A 13,816-nucleotide genomic window follows, 5' to 3' on the forward strand; every position below is an offset into this window, starting at 1 on the left:
GATGATTGATGTGTATTCACTCTCACCTGATTGTCAGAGGGAATTCTGGATGGGGTTGTTATTCGAGTTCGGAGCACTATGCCAGCGAGATAGTGATCCGAGTTTATATTGGCCCCCTATATGTTCTTACAATCATCAAGGCTAAGATGTGGCGGCGTTCGATCAGCACGTGGTCAATTTGGTTGAAAGTGATCCCGGCTGGAGAGGCCCACGCTTGTTTGTGGGCCGCTTTCCGCACAAACCAGGTACTTCCAACAACCATTTCGTGTGACAGTGCTAATTGAATAATCCGTAGTCCATTATCATTTGTATTTTGATGTAAGCTATGGAAGCCAACGTATCGGCTCCGTCCCTACTTAGCTGTTAAAATCCCCAAGTATTATTTTGATATCATATTTGGGACAGACTTTGAGGGTTCGTCCAGGTGCTTCGCAGAATGTATACTTCTCCGACTCTGCAGTCTCCTCTGTAGGCGCGTGGACGTTAATGAGGCTTATATTTCTAAATTTGTCTCGGAAACGCAGAGTGCATAGCCGTTCGCTTATGTTTTCAAAGCCGATAACAGCAGGTTTCATTTTGTGACTGACTAACAAACCTACTCCAAGCACATGATTTACTAGTTGACCACTATAATATATGGTGTAGCGACTCTTCTCCAGAAAACCGGTCCCTGTCCATTGCATCTCTTGCAACGCGGTTACATCAGCCTTATATTGGAACAGGGTATCGGCTAGCTGCTTGGCAGATTCATCTCTGTACAGGGAGTGCACGTTCCATGAGAAAATGGGCAAATCGTTATTCCTTTGTCGTTGCCGGATTCGTCGTTGTGTTATCCACCCAGTCCGAGGCTTCTGTTGTGGCTTCGTAACTTCGGTTTTTGTATGGTTGTCAGCCCTATCCAACCCCAACCCGGAGGACCAGTTGGTACAATTTGTACCGTTTTTAGGCATTTTAGGTTGAGAAAGAGTTCCCAGCGGTCATCACGTGGAGGTGGAGATAGGCATTGGTAGTAGAGCTATTGGTGTTGGTTCAGCAGGCGTTTCCCAGGTTTTTCCTTCATCGTGGATACCAATCCACGTTTCGCCCTGGGACCTATACTACCCTTTAACACTACATAGATGAAAAGCTTTGAAAAATTCAGTTTGGCAGGCAATATATGGTTTCCTGTACTAGGATGATTTTTTTGGAGAAGTCGTCACTTCTCAAGTATTTACTATCTGAAGATCTTCAAAATCGTCATCCATCCCTATTCATGCGATCGAAACATGTTCATGCCGTCTGCCTCATTTAGTTGGTTGTTACTATGCAGGTAACACAATGAAACGTAGCAGGCCAAATTACTGATGTTTAAATTGCAATACTACGACCTTTGCAACGAAACGGTACTCATTGAATTTATCAGTAGAGGAGATAAAGCGAGTACTGATACGACATAGATGGTGGGGAAAAGTTTTGAAATGTAGGAGCTCGTGAATCATGCATGCATCAATTACAGTGAAGATTGCATCATACGTTTACATTTATATGAATACAGTAAAAACCGGCTTGTTTCAGTAACAGAATTTTTGTGATCGATTGAAAAGCAATCGCAGGAAGGTGAAACATTTACTATGTTGATATACAATAGCAAATTAAACTCCTACATATCAATAACCATTTCATTCTGGCTATACAACATTAATTCTCTCATCACAGTGGAGTATCTTCGAAAATTATATATACTGTAGGATGACCCAAAAGTTTCTCCCTAGTAGGCGAAAGAATATAATTTTCACATTTCTGGCGTTTAATTAATTAAAGTGAGAAAAATTATTTGCATCTTTTACGACGAAGGTTCCGAAATTAGATAAGATAATAAGGATTTTTATCTAATATTTTTTATTTAGCATTAAAATTGGATTTATATTTTTCTTCTTCTTTTCATTCAATTGGTCTTAATGTTAAGGTTTTACTCAGTGAATGATTTATCAACAACTGTTATTCTAATATTACCAAAAGATTTTTAAAAATTATAATAATAACTTGCACGACTTGTACAAAGCAAAGAAATTCGCTGATATCGATATGAAATTTTCAAAAATGATGTACGATTATGAGAGAGGAAGGTCTGGAAAATATTATAGTATATTGGTTGGGAGGTTGAAAAAGTGGATGAACGAGGCAATGTCAGGGTAACACAGAAGATAAAGAAAGATTTAACAATAAATCAGTTTATCCAAAATAGAAAAAAGAAAATTTGTAGATTCGCTGTCATTAATCTTAAATCTGTAATTTAAATATGGACTAACAATTAAACAGAATTTCAAATTTCGATGGATAAAAGAGCAGGAACTGCAGACACCTATTCAACCGATAAAAGTTTTTGGAAAACCTATAATCAAATCGTTGGGATAGGTTTGAGAATCCGGGATAATAATAACAAATAAAATGGAAAATTAATATTCTTTGAAAATTTCCCTATTAAAGAATCTCAAATGTGCATTACAAATAATTATTAAAGAAGATTTCGTCGAAAATAAAGAGGATTCTATATCTCTTCAAAGAAATAGGACGCCACCCAAAGAGTAGAAAACAAAAGATAAGAAGAACAAGATATTGGAAGTGAGTAGTAAAGAAAAAAATGTTTCAAAATCAATAAAAAAAAATGGAAAGGAATCGAAGCCATATAACCATGCCCTCCATGTTCTTTATAGAATGTTGGAAGTTATGTAAATCTACTTTGAATTAATTTCATACTCAAGAAAAAGTATTTGTGAAATTAATTTAAGAGGAACTTTATTGAAAGTGTTTGGCCACTCTGTAGGTTGCACAACTTTGCATCATTCACAATTTAATCAGTCACAATTTAAATTCGCGAAATATTCCTGATATAAATATATCGATAAAATATTTGTAAGACACAAACAATGGGGTATTAAAATATATGGTACTTGTTGTCTCCATAGGAATAACACGAGCATCTTAACACACATTGCAAGATGAAACAATAGCAACTGGATTGCTATAAAGGAGAGTCAGTTCTACGGGTGAGCACAAATTCTATATCTTCATGACGTCAAACGGAATTGAAAAGTTGTTATGCGACCTGGGGACGATCTTATGTAACAAACCAATTACAATATTATATCGGTTTCTTCATCTATATACAGTTACTCAAAAAAGTATCCGGACAATGGTTAATTTAGAATTGTAATGCGAAAAACATAGATTTGTAAAATAGTAACATAATTTCGTTTTCCACGATAATAATATTTTATAGCAACACTTTCGAATGAGCGAAAAAAAATCATCATTTCGTTTTAGTACAGTTGTTTTTCTGAGAATTTATGTATACATGCTTGTTATGAAAGTCAAAAAAGTATCCGGACAGCGATGAATTCTTGGAAAATGCACAATATTGCAACTGAGTTGTCTTTTGATTTAACATGGTGATTAAACATTGATTAGTAGCGCATTTAATTCTTCTGTGTATACACACGTTTAATAAAGATGGGTCGGAAAACGCGGGAGGTTTGTAGTGATGTTAGAAAAGTTATTATTGATCTTTTCAAGGACAATAAACCGATACGAGCGATTGCGGAAATCGTGAAAGTGAATAAATCGACGGTTCATGAAATAATTACACGCTTTAAAAAAACGGGTTTCATCGATAAGAAAGGGCGATCAGGCCGTCCACGAAAGTTTAATGACCGAGAAGAAAGATGGATCGTGCGGAAAATGAAAATAAACCCCAAACTAAGTGCAGTTAAGTTGAGAGTTCAGGCGGAAAAGAGGTTTGGTAAAGTTACAAGTGTCGAAACAATTAGAAATATTCTTCGAAAGAATAATTTCCACGGTAGAGTTCCCAGAAAAAAGCCCTATATAAGTAAGCAAAATTGGCAAAAAAGGCTACGGTTTGCTATTGCACATATAAATAGGTCTTACGATTGTTGGAAAATCGTTATATTTGCCGACGAAAGCAAATATAACATATTTGGATCAGATGGAAGTAATTTTGTATGGCGGCAGCCAAATACGGAGCTGAATTTGAAAAATTTAAAGTGCACGGTGAAACATGGCGGTGGTTTTCAGTTGGTATGGGGCTGTATGTCAGCAGCGGGAGTTGGCAATTTAAAGTTTATAAATGGGAAATATGACAAATATCAGCATCTCACAGTCCTTAAGGAAAACTTACTTCAAAGCGCAAGGAAAATGCAAATGGAGCATTTTTGTTATTATGAGGACAATGATCCCAAACATAACTCCTACGTTTGTAGACTTTGGCGGCTGTACAATTGCCCAAAAGTGATAGATACTCCGGCGCAAAGTCCGGATCTAAATCCAATAGAGCATTTGTGGGAACATTTGAAAAGAAAAATTCAAAACTGCGAAATTTCAAGTCTAATTACACTTAGAAAAACTTTGAAGGAAGAGTGGGCGACGATCAGTCCACAATTTTGTGAGAAACTTGTCAAATCGATGCCTAGTCGACTAAGGGAAGTAATAAAAAATCGAGGAGGTCCAACAAGATATTAAATTTTACATTAAAGGGGTAAGTTTCCTTCAAACGCTTTCTGTCCGGATACTTTTTTGACTTCATTTTTTGTAGCGTTCTTAACAGCGGAGCTATTTTTTTTTAAAGCGGAAACTGAGAAATTTTTTTTTTTTGGAAATTTATTATAAACCAATCAAAGATAAATATAACAAATAATCATTAAGCAAATGTGCCACAATTGTTTATATTTCTTTGAAAATATCTATACAACGGTCATGTCCGGATACTTTTTTGAGTAACTGTATGTTTCTATGCATACATCTTCTCAGATTCGTTTCACCACCGCGTTCTCGATTATTTTCCTTAAAAGCAAGCAATAGCAGTTGAATCGAAGATTTATTACTTCTAATGAGTACAGGAAAGATTTTTCATTCAGAATTGAAACGATATGTGGGCATAATCTATGCAACATTGAAAACGAATGTGAATATCTAAAGTACGTGAGTATGGACATTGAAAATGATACTGCAAATCGCCATATGAGCAGAAGCAATAGAAAAGGATTTATTATGTTTGTTGTAAACAAGAACGTTCGATTAATTATCGATCTGACCTAATCTACGAGCCAACAAACGCGCGAACAAAGAAGAGGTGGAGAAAGCGATAAAGAGAAAATGCCGGATATGAACAGCTTCAAGGTGGAAGTTACATCTGCCAATCCAGAGATCAAATATTGGCCATTGCCATCGTCACTGAGAAAACGGCGAAGCAAATTCTTCACCGCTGGAAAAGAAAAAAAATAATAATCGTTGGCGCAACAATCCAATTGAATCAGGGCCTTGAAGTGTGTTAGAGTACTTCATTCAAGACCGTAATTATTTACAGTACCCTATAGGACGCAAGGTGGTCAGCATTGCGCTCGAGAAAAAAAACGCACTGCTTTAGGTGCTCGATCTACGAGCACATAGCCGGGATTACAGAGGGCAAGGCAGAAGCACTTTAGGTTACAAGTGTGGCAAACCCGGGTACAAAGTGAGGCATCGGAAAAAAATGTTCTTGCCACGAATCGTGGTCTGCAGGCAAAAAACGTGGCTGATGTTCTCGGTTCCAGGTGGGGCTAGCTCTTCAGAGAAAAGTCTCAAAAAGTGAAAAGTCAAGCATCATAATTCCTATTCTGCAACATGCATAGGAGTAGAATTGCTCACGATCTGACTGGCTTGATTAGTTCCGTCGAAACTAGGGCTGAAACTCCGTTAATGTCTAGCTCGAAAACGGTCCTATGCGCAGTCAAGCACCTCATTAGGTAATTCCTACGGTTGTTCACATGGCTTCTGCGTGGCGCCGACTCTGATGGAAACATGCGCGCAGGTTTCCAAATCCTTGAGACCGAAATACTTTCGTGTTGTATGGTCACTGTGGGCCCTCATATAAACGCGAAACTTTATTACAAACAAGGGAGGATCGGTTTGTAACTTGTTTTGGAAAAATATTTCTGCAGAATTTCATAGAGACGTGCCGTAATATAAATCAGTGGTTGATGATTTGATGCCATATTTGAAAGAGATTCGTAGTCTGCACAACACAGTTGGTAAAATATTTACCCATTCATAATTTTCGTTGCACTTTTTGGCTGACTTGTGCGATCTGTGCCAGGGCACTACTGCTTCGTTGGGCACGGTCGTCCTCACCCGCTTATTGCCTACTAGCTTCGCAAAAAACTGGCCATTGCGCAAATTTGTTGATTGTAGTTAAGCAACATCGATATTCCCTGTATAGTGGCATAAGAATTATATTGATTTGAACGCGTCAAAACCACGTTTTTGAGATGGGGATGCGACGATGAATTTTGCTTCGACAACACGGTAGCCAAAATCGGACCTACAGCTTGATGCTGGCATTTATTCATGGCCTTACGCAGTGAAAAGCCATTGCTTTCCACGTTCTGCGACCATTTGTATGTGCTATAGTATGAAATGCATCGTATAACTTTCAGAACGTACAATCCAGTTCGTTCCAGAGATGTGCCGGAAATGTGGTTAGGCTGTAGACGAGCTTTTTCGGTTCTACAAGATTAAGGGCCAATTTGCCCTCCAGAAGGTGACAACGACATGTAGCTTTCCGAGTATATCCGTCTATCGTCCCACGTACTCGAGGAGGGCGATCAGACCCGAGTCTGCAAGGGACTCATTTGAAGTGGCTTTGGCCACGAAGCCTCACCGGAGGTTATCTGGTACCATGGGAACCGGGACGGTCCTCTGAGAACACATGCTCCAGGAGAATTCCTGGAGGATGTATTCTCGGCCCGGTTATTTGCGGTTGGCCCCCTAGTGGGAGTTTCATGGTGGTTGCCACCATGCGCTGTACAACTCGGGTGTCGTCCCCCTTAGTTGCGGCAGAGGTGTTAGATAGGCCTCGCATCCACTGGTATGAATGCTGAGCCTGCACTCAGTATAAACCAGGACCGCTGTGCTTGCATTCCTGATAGGAATCCGGCGCTCTGTGTTTAAATGCATTTTCAGCTAACTACCACTCCTTAAAAAAACCGGTCAACGTAAAATGAAGTTGACTGAATTTAAATCGGGGTTCCTCGAAGCTACCTCTTCGTGATGAATTAATTTCAATTTTACAGAAAACATTTCTTGCCATGCTGCTGCTTTCATTCGAAGCTTGATACGTGATTTCGTCCTGTTGAAACTAAATGCTCCGATGATACCTCATTCTGCGATTTCAGCCCAAACCGCTCTGCATGCTAATACCGCCAGTTTTATTTATTATTTATTATTCACAAAACCGTTAACAGGAAAATGTGCTTCATTCGAGACAATAACATCAAGGCTTCGAACATTTCATTTAAAAAGTTTAACCTCGATTCCACTTGCTGCAAGTTCCGTCATATGCTATTCTATTGCATCTTATAGCGATGCAATTTCACATTTAGATGCAAAATTGGCTCCAACGACAATCTAAACACATCCCAAGCGGAGGAATCTTTTTGAGTAAATATTCTTGGATACGCGTGTAAAGATTCTCGAACTTGATGAATTGTTTTTCCTGTACATATAATCCTTTCGCGAGTTTGGAGCCGTGTTTTTAAAGCTTTTTGACAACAAAACTTTATTAGAATAGATTTACTGCCACGTGAAGTATTTGAAAGGTCTCGACTAGTAGTTTTCCAAGCAGATGTTAGTTTTGATATTGGTTGCAAAAGGGGAGTGCGAGCATCCGGATCTAATTACTTTAAAGACCTATTCTTAGAAACCAACCAATCAAAAAATCTGAAAGAAATTGAGGTCCATGCGCATGATATATAGATTTCGAAATACGAACGTAACGACGTTAACTGCTTAAACAAAGTTGATAATAGTATACTATTTTATTTCAAAAATTTATTGTGAAACCCCCTTAAATTCCTACCAAAATCCGTAAAATTGTGTAGTAATACGGGTTTTAATATGGAGCAGCATACTGGAAAGTTTGGTGGAGTTCGTCTCTTTCGCGCCAAATTATTACTCCTCCGCAGCGTTGTCTTTGACTTTTTTAAAATTAGCTTGATTTCAAAAAATAGTCTGTTTCTAGGCAACCTTGCATAACAAAAAATAGGTAAATACATAGATGACATGTTTTTTTATTAAATAAATTAATGAATGATAGTTTGGGAATGAATTTTATCCAAGAACGGCGACTATGTATTTTTTTGATTAAATTAGTTACGCTTTTTATGTAATGTTGTAGCTTCACTGTGTACAAATCTACAAATAGCATTTCACATTTTCGTTACTTAGTACTTGAACTTCAATTATCAACATATTCCCGTGTTAAGCCATAATTAACCGTATGTTAATTGACAAATGATCGCGTGATCAATTTTGTGAGTTTCTCGCGCGGAGAAAAGACGGATGGTCGACAACTGTGTTCCCATTTTAAAAAGTATCAAATCAAAAATATTAAATAAATATAAATTCGAAATTAATCATAAGGTGCTTGTTATCTTCGGTAGGAACTGAATAAGAGAACAAGACCTGAAATCAGCATATTCGCAAGGAAACTGAGGATATGCTGCGTAGTCGTGGAACGTAATAATAAATTTTAATTCAAGTGGAAATCTCTGCTGGCGTGGTAAGTCAAATCCGCCAAAAAATTTCTGATTTGCCAGAAATTGTTTCACGAACACTGCGAAAAGCTGGTCTTAGAGGGTGCACCAAAGTTAAGAGAGACACCAGAAATTGCTATTAGCATTCGCAGAAAAATATAAAACCTGGGCTGAAAATAACTGGACGAGTGTTGGAACCAAAATAAAGCGCTTGTGATCGGACGGCCGCGAATGGATGTAGAGGAATTCTGGAGGGAAAATACACCCATATCACGTAGAGCCCACACTGAAGTTTGCACCAGACTCAACTATGGTATACAACTGTATGTGAAGAATAGCCCCTTTTCTTCTGAGAGTGCCAGTAGATGGAAGGCAGAATGACAGCGGACTCTTGTATTGGGCACATTTATTTTTCTCCATTTGTTTGGCACCATGGGAGATTTGAGGATTATTCCTTCGGACAGTCTTTCAACCGAACAATGATCCGCAGCGGATAACAAAATCGACCACCAAATGGCTCCAGGTGTTCGGAACAAAAACGTTAGGTTCGCCCCTCCAATATACAGATCTAACCCCACCGAACACCTCCGGACTGTTTTAAAACGGTCGGTCACATGGGAGTTGGGGATACTAACCGAAGCGTGGCCAAATGTGTAGGATGATATAGGAAATTTTTGAAAAGCTAGTTTGTAGTATGACTACGGGAATCCAGGACGTAATAGATTTCAGAGGAACATATCCAAAATATTAGCTTTCATTTTTTCCACATAGTCATGTTAAGTCACAAAATTAATTTGTTTATTGTATCGAAGAAATTCATCTAAATTACTTTTCTTTCTTTGTCCCTTTCTAAATTATAGTTTGAATAAAATAAATATTTCGAGAAAATATCAAAACGTTTTGAGTTTTTAGTAACAGATCCCATTTACAGCGAAAGGGTGATCAATTTTGTAAATCACTGTATTTTCCATAATAAAGTGGTAACTTTGAATTGTTGAAACCCGAAAAGGGCAATATTTGATGATTCTATAACAAACTTAAGGGGGTTCCTAATTAATGAGAGAAATTCAATTGTATGGTATCCTTAATAGTATTCTACATATATACATTATTCTAAGTAGCTGCCATAGAAAAGTATCGAAAAAATTTCCCAAAGTTCCAATGAGTAAACATGTAAAAACAAGTTATTTACTTCTGAATGGGTTTTAACTTTATACGCAATAACATGAATTACCATAAACTCTCAATTAAATTTAATGTATCTAAAAACCCTAAGCTTTCAGAGTGAATGAAACCAAAACGAGCATGACTCCCACCAAAAATTCATCTTTAATTATAAATACCCAAATCAATTTGGCTAAAAACGTACTTACGTCAAAAATCCACGGGATTTGAATTATATGATAAATGCAATAAAAGCTAACGGGCACTTTTAATCAATTTTATGAATAAAAACAATTTTTTTACATTCTGTTGATGATTTTCGAATTTTCAGAAGATAAAATTCCGATGAAAATACAAATTTAATTTACACATACGTTTACTAAGTCAAAGCATTTAGAGGTGAGGTAGGTCGTTTCGGTCGAAACCAGAAGATGATCAAGAAAAAATTTCAAAACATAAGCATGGGAGAAACCGAGGAGCAACACAACAGAGCAAATATTAACAATATTATGAATCATTTTAGGAAAAATAGCAACACTCAAATATAGATATATGTAGACGATTAAGAACAGAAATAAAATGTTTTTACCCGAAAATTTTAGGAATCATCAAATTCAAATGATTTTGAAAAATTGGTAAACAAGATATATAATCAATATAAACAGGCTCCTATAATTTGGGACTGTATTTTGGATTTCTCAGTCAATTTGGTTCATCGTATCTATGTACCATTACTTCAAAATTGTATTTATAAAGCTGAATCTAAAAAAGCTATAGAATGGCTTTATACGTGATTAACTAATACACATCATCTTCGCTCTTGAAAGCATTATAATGAGATGGATGCATGGCTATTGACTACATTATTTCTCACCATTTCGCACTGTATGAAAGAACTAACACACATTTGTACGTTATTGGTCTGTAAAAATGTTATGCGGTTAGGTTTGAATAGTACATAGATACACATAATGGTAATATGTTAACGTAGCACATAATGGTTAAGTGGAACAACCTCAATGGTTAGCATTCACTAAAGTTCTCCTAGCAATCGAATCTATCATACATGACGATCACTTTTTATCGATATTTTGTGCAATAATTACAGAGAATAAGATTTTTTTTTTAAATAATCGAATCATGAATTCAAAAGGGCCCAAATCAAACTTTTACAATATTACAAGAAACACAAAAATTCTGTCTGCCAATTGTAAGGAAACTAAACGCAGGGGTTTTTCTTGAGAGATGCTCATTGAGTATCACGTAATATAACAAAATGGCTTTCCTAAATTTGAGAGTATCTTAGCGGCGTAAACATGAAGAAACACAGCAAAGATATAGTTTGAAAACTATTCGAGACTCATGATTTAATCCAACTCTTACAAAAGCAACAAGTGAATAACGCCTATTTCGGAATGTTAAGGAAGTTTCTGAACTGATGTGAACTAAAATCCGCCGCCTAACTCATTCCTTATCTTTGATTGATTTAATGGAATGGAATTATACTTGGATTACTATATGTCCTGGTTAACATAATATACATAACTAAGCTAGGGCGTTATTATATGTATACCAAAGCTAACCGAGAAGTCATTAATTTTAGGATGTGCATATGTTAGCATGACAAATAAACGTTAAGAATAATAATAATACACGGGACAGAAAATTTGGTTAAAGTAGTGTTTATAAACATACTCCGCGTAGCTCTTATATTATGGTAATAAAGCCATTCGCTAAAATATGGAGTAGGTAGATCGTGAAAATGAGCTAACATCTGAGCACGCTAGGAAGAAACATTTCCTGCATACGTTTTAGCACCCCTTAACTTCTCCATTAAATTTTGAAATAATAAAAACTTGTTGTTTCTTTTTCGTTGGTGTGAATGTTTGTGTCCCCATACATGCAAAAGGGGGGTGTAATTTTTTTTTCATCAAATATAGTCATGTGGAGTATCAAATTAAAGGTCTCGGTTAGTACTTTTCGAAAACATTTGTTGGAAAGGTGGGGAGTGCGGGGGGTTGAAAGTGACCATTCCTTTACAGGGGCCATTCTCAGAAACTACCCAACCGAAAAATCTGAAAAAAATCAAGAGGCTGCCACTATATGGTGCCTGGGCTCGAAATACCTTCCACTTCCTGCAAAACCCCCCTTAAGTTCATGCTAGGACCACGAAACGCACAACACGCAACAATATAGGGTGTAACATAGAGCATGATGTTACCAAGTTTGGTGGAAATCGCACTATTGCTAACAAAGTTATAATACGTCAAAGTTGTCGCTTTTTTGCAAATTCAAGGCTATAAATATCAATATCATCCGAAAGTGGATATTCTCACATAATATTGTATATGCATATATTACGTGCTACGTACTGAAAGAAGAAGAAATGCACAAAACCTTTCGTACCAGAAGCGTCCAGCTTCCGGTTTCCCGACTTGTTTTTCACTAGAGGTGATGATGTTGCATATTAGTAAACGTACTTCTAACGCCAGTTTCTGGCTTAAGCGAAATATTGTGCATGCAAATGTTGGCATATAGCAGGCGGCTATTGAGTAGATGCCGATTTGAGGAGCAGGGCAACTGAGGTGGGACTTTTCTGGAAGAACAGTGAAGTCGAATTTTAAGTGGTGCGAGTGCACGCGTAAATTAGTTGATACTTTCATTTTAAAATACTTTGATCTTCTTTAAAATTTTGCTTTTTTATGTGGCTTATTAATTTTGCTGATATTCTCATGTGTAGAAACTCAATTTTTATTTTGATGTTAAGTTATAAAAAATTTGTCGTAATTTTGTTAGAGAATCAGCGTCAGACGGCCCTTTAAAGGGAAGTGATAGGCAATGTTAAGTAGACCACATTCCAGATCGATGGCGGGACTAGTCAGTCTTATCAAAAATAACACGGCACATCCAGCTAATATACATGACTTAAGAGACATAATATCGGACATGACTTTAAGTTTGGTTTGCCTCAATAGGGAGTCAAAATTACAGTTGAGTAGTGGATATTTCGTTCTCTGAGAAAATTTTGAATGAGAAACTATTAAGTTAAAAAAAGAGAACTAGGTTTTCTTCCTTATCCTGTAAATATTTTTATTTTTTCCCCGCATAAGATTGTTTCAGAGACCACGTGCCTTCTTCCTCAGTGCTAGTACCTAATTAGGTATACCTAATTATCATATGCGGGGAAAAAATAGAAATATTTACAGGATAAGGAAAAAAACCTAGTTCTCTTTTTTTAACTTATATACCAACTGTAAAAAAAAACATGGACACTAATTTCAACTGAGAAACTATTGCTGAATACATGTGGTTTGGTCCGTTTGTTTTTCCTTAAATCATGATTATACACATAAATTTCTACTTTTGGAGTCTTTTGAGATTTGAAGAGGTTTTGAAGTTGGAGTAACGGACGTAGGCAGCAATAGGTTTAACTTTTTCTTTATTTCGACGCCACCACATCGTTTGTCAAATTTCAATAATTAGTGAAAAAACTGACTATTCGACTTGGCAAAAAACATTAACATTTAACAATGAAGAGTTCGCATAGAAGGATTCTTGGTGTGAATGAAACATTAAGAGCTCTAAAGGAGGGTGACCTTTATTTTCAATTGTAGTTATTCAAATTTTTTTTTATTTTCTTACTTTTTTCTTTTACGTCTAAGTTTATTCTTAGGGTTTTCAATTCATCAGATCGCGCCCTCCTGGACCGGGAGAAGCACCAATTGAGGATGTGATCCGTAGTAGATCTTCCCTCTTCATCGCATCATTCATTGCTTCAGAGTTCTACGCGCGCGGTCGAGCCGTTATTTTCATCATTTTTAAGGTTGTTAACATCGGTGTATTGTCTGTCTGCCCGTCTGTCGATCTGTCACGCCTATTATCTGAGAAGTAGTTTCTCTTATTGATACTAAATTCGGTAGAAAGGTGGGATCTGTGAATCCCATTGCATGCAGTGAGTACCATAGTCCCATGTCGAGTTTTATATGCAAAAGGGGGTTTCCAATTTTTTTTTCACCGAGTGTAGTCGTGCGGGGCATCAAATGAAAGGTCTCGATTAGCACTTTCCGAAACCGGTATTAATTTTGACA

At 36.9% G+C, this 13,816-nt stretch overlaps 1 protein-coding gene and 1 long non-coding RNA gene across 5 annotated transcripts in view; one reads left to right on the plus strand and one right to left on the minus strand.

Annotated features, from left to right (window-relative positions):
* Window positions 1–13,816, minus strand: part of LOC119653107 (steroid hormone receptor ERR1) — a 246,955-nt gene that overhangs the window by 42,594 nt on the left and 190,545 nt on the right. The gene's annotated exons all lie outside the window — the stretch shown is intronic.
* LOC119653113 lies at window positions 1,815–9,352 on the plus strand. The gene is made up of 3 exons (XR_005249638.1): window positions 1,815–2,601; window positions 2,946–3,026; window positions 8,472–9,352. It is a non-coding gene; the product is annotated as an uncharacterized LOC119653113 (long non-coding RNA).

Source organism: Hermetia illucens, chromosome 3, assembly GCF_905115235.1.
Source record: "Hermetia illucens chromosome 3, iHerIll2.2.curated.20191125, whole genome shotgun sequence".
In the NCBI taxonomy this organism is placed as follows: Eukaryota; Metazoa; Arthropoda; class Insecta; order Diptera; family Stratiomyidae; genus Hermetia; species Hermetia illucens.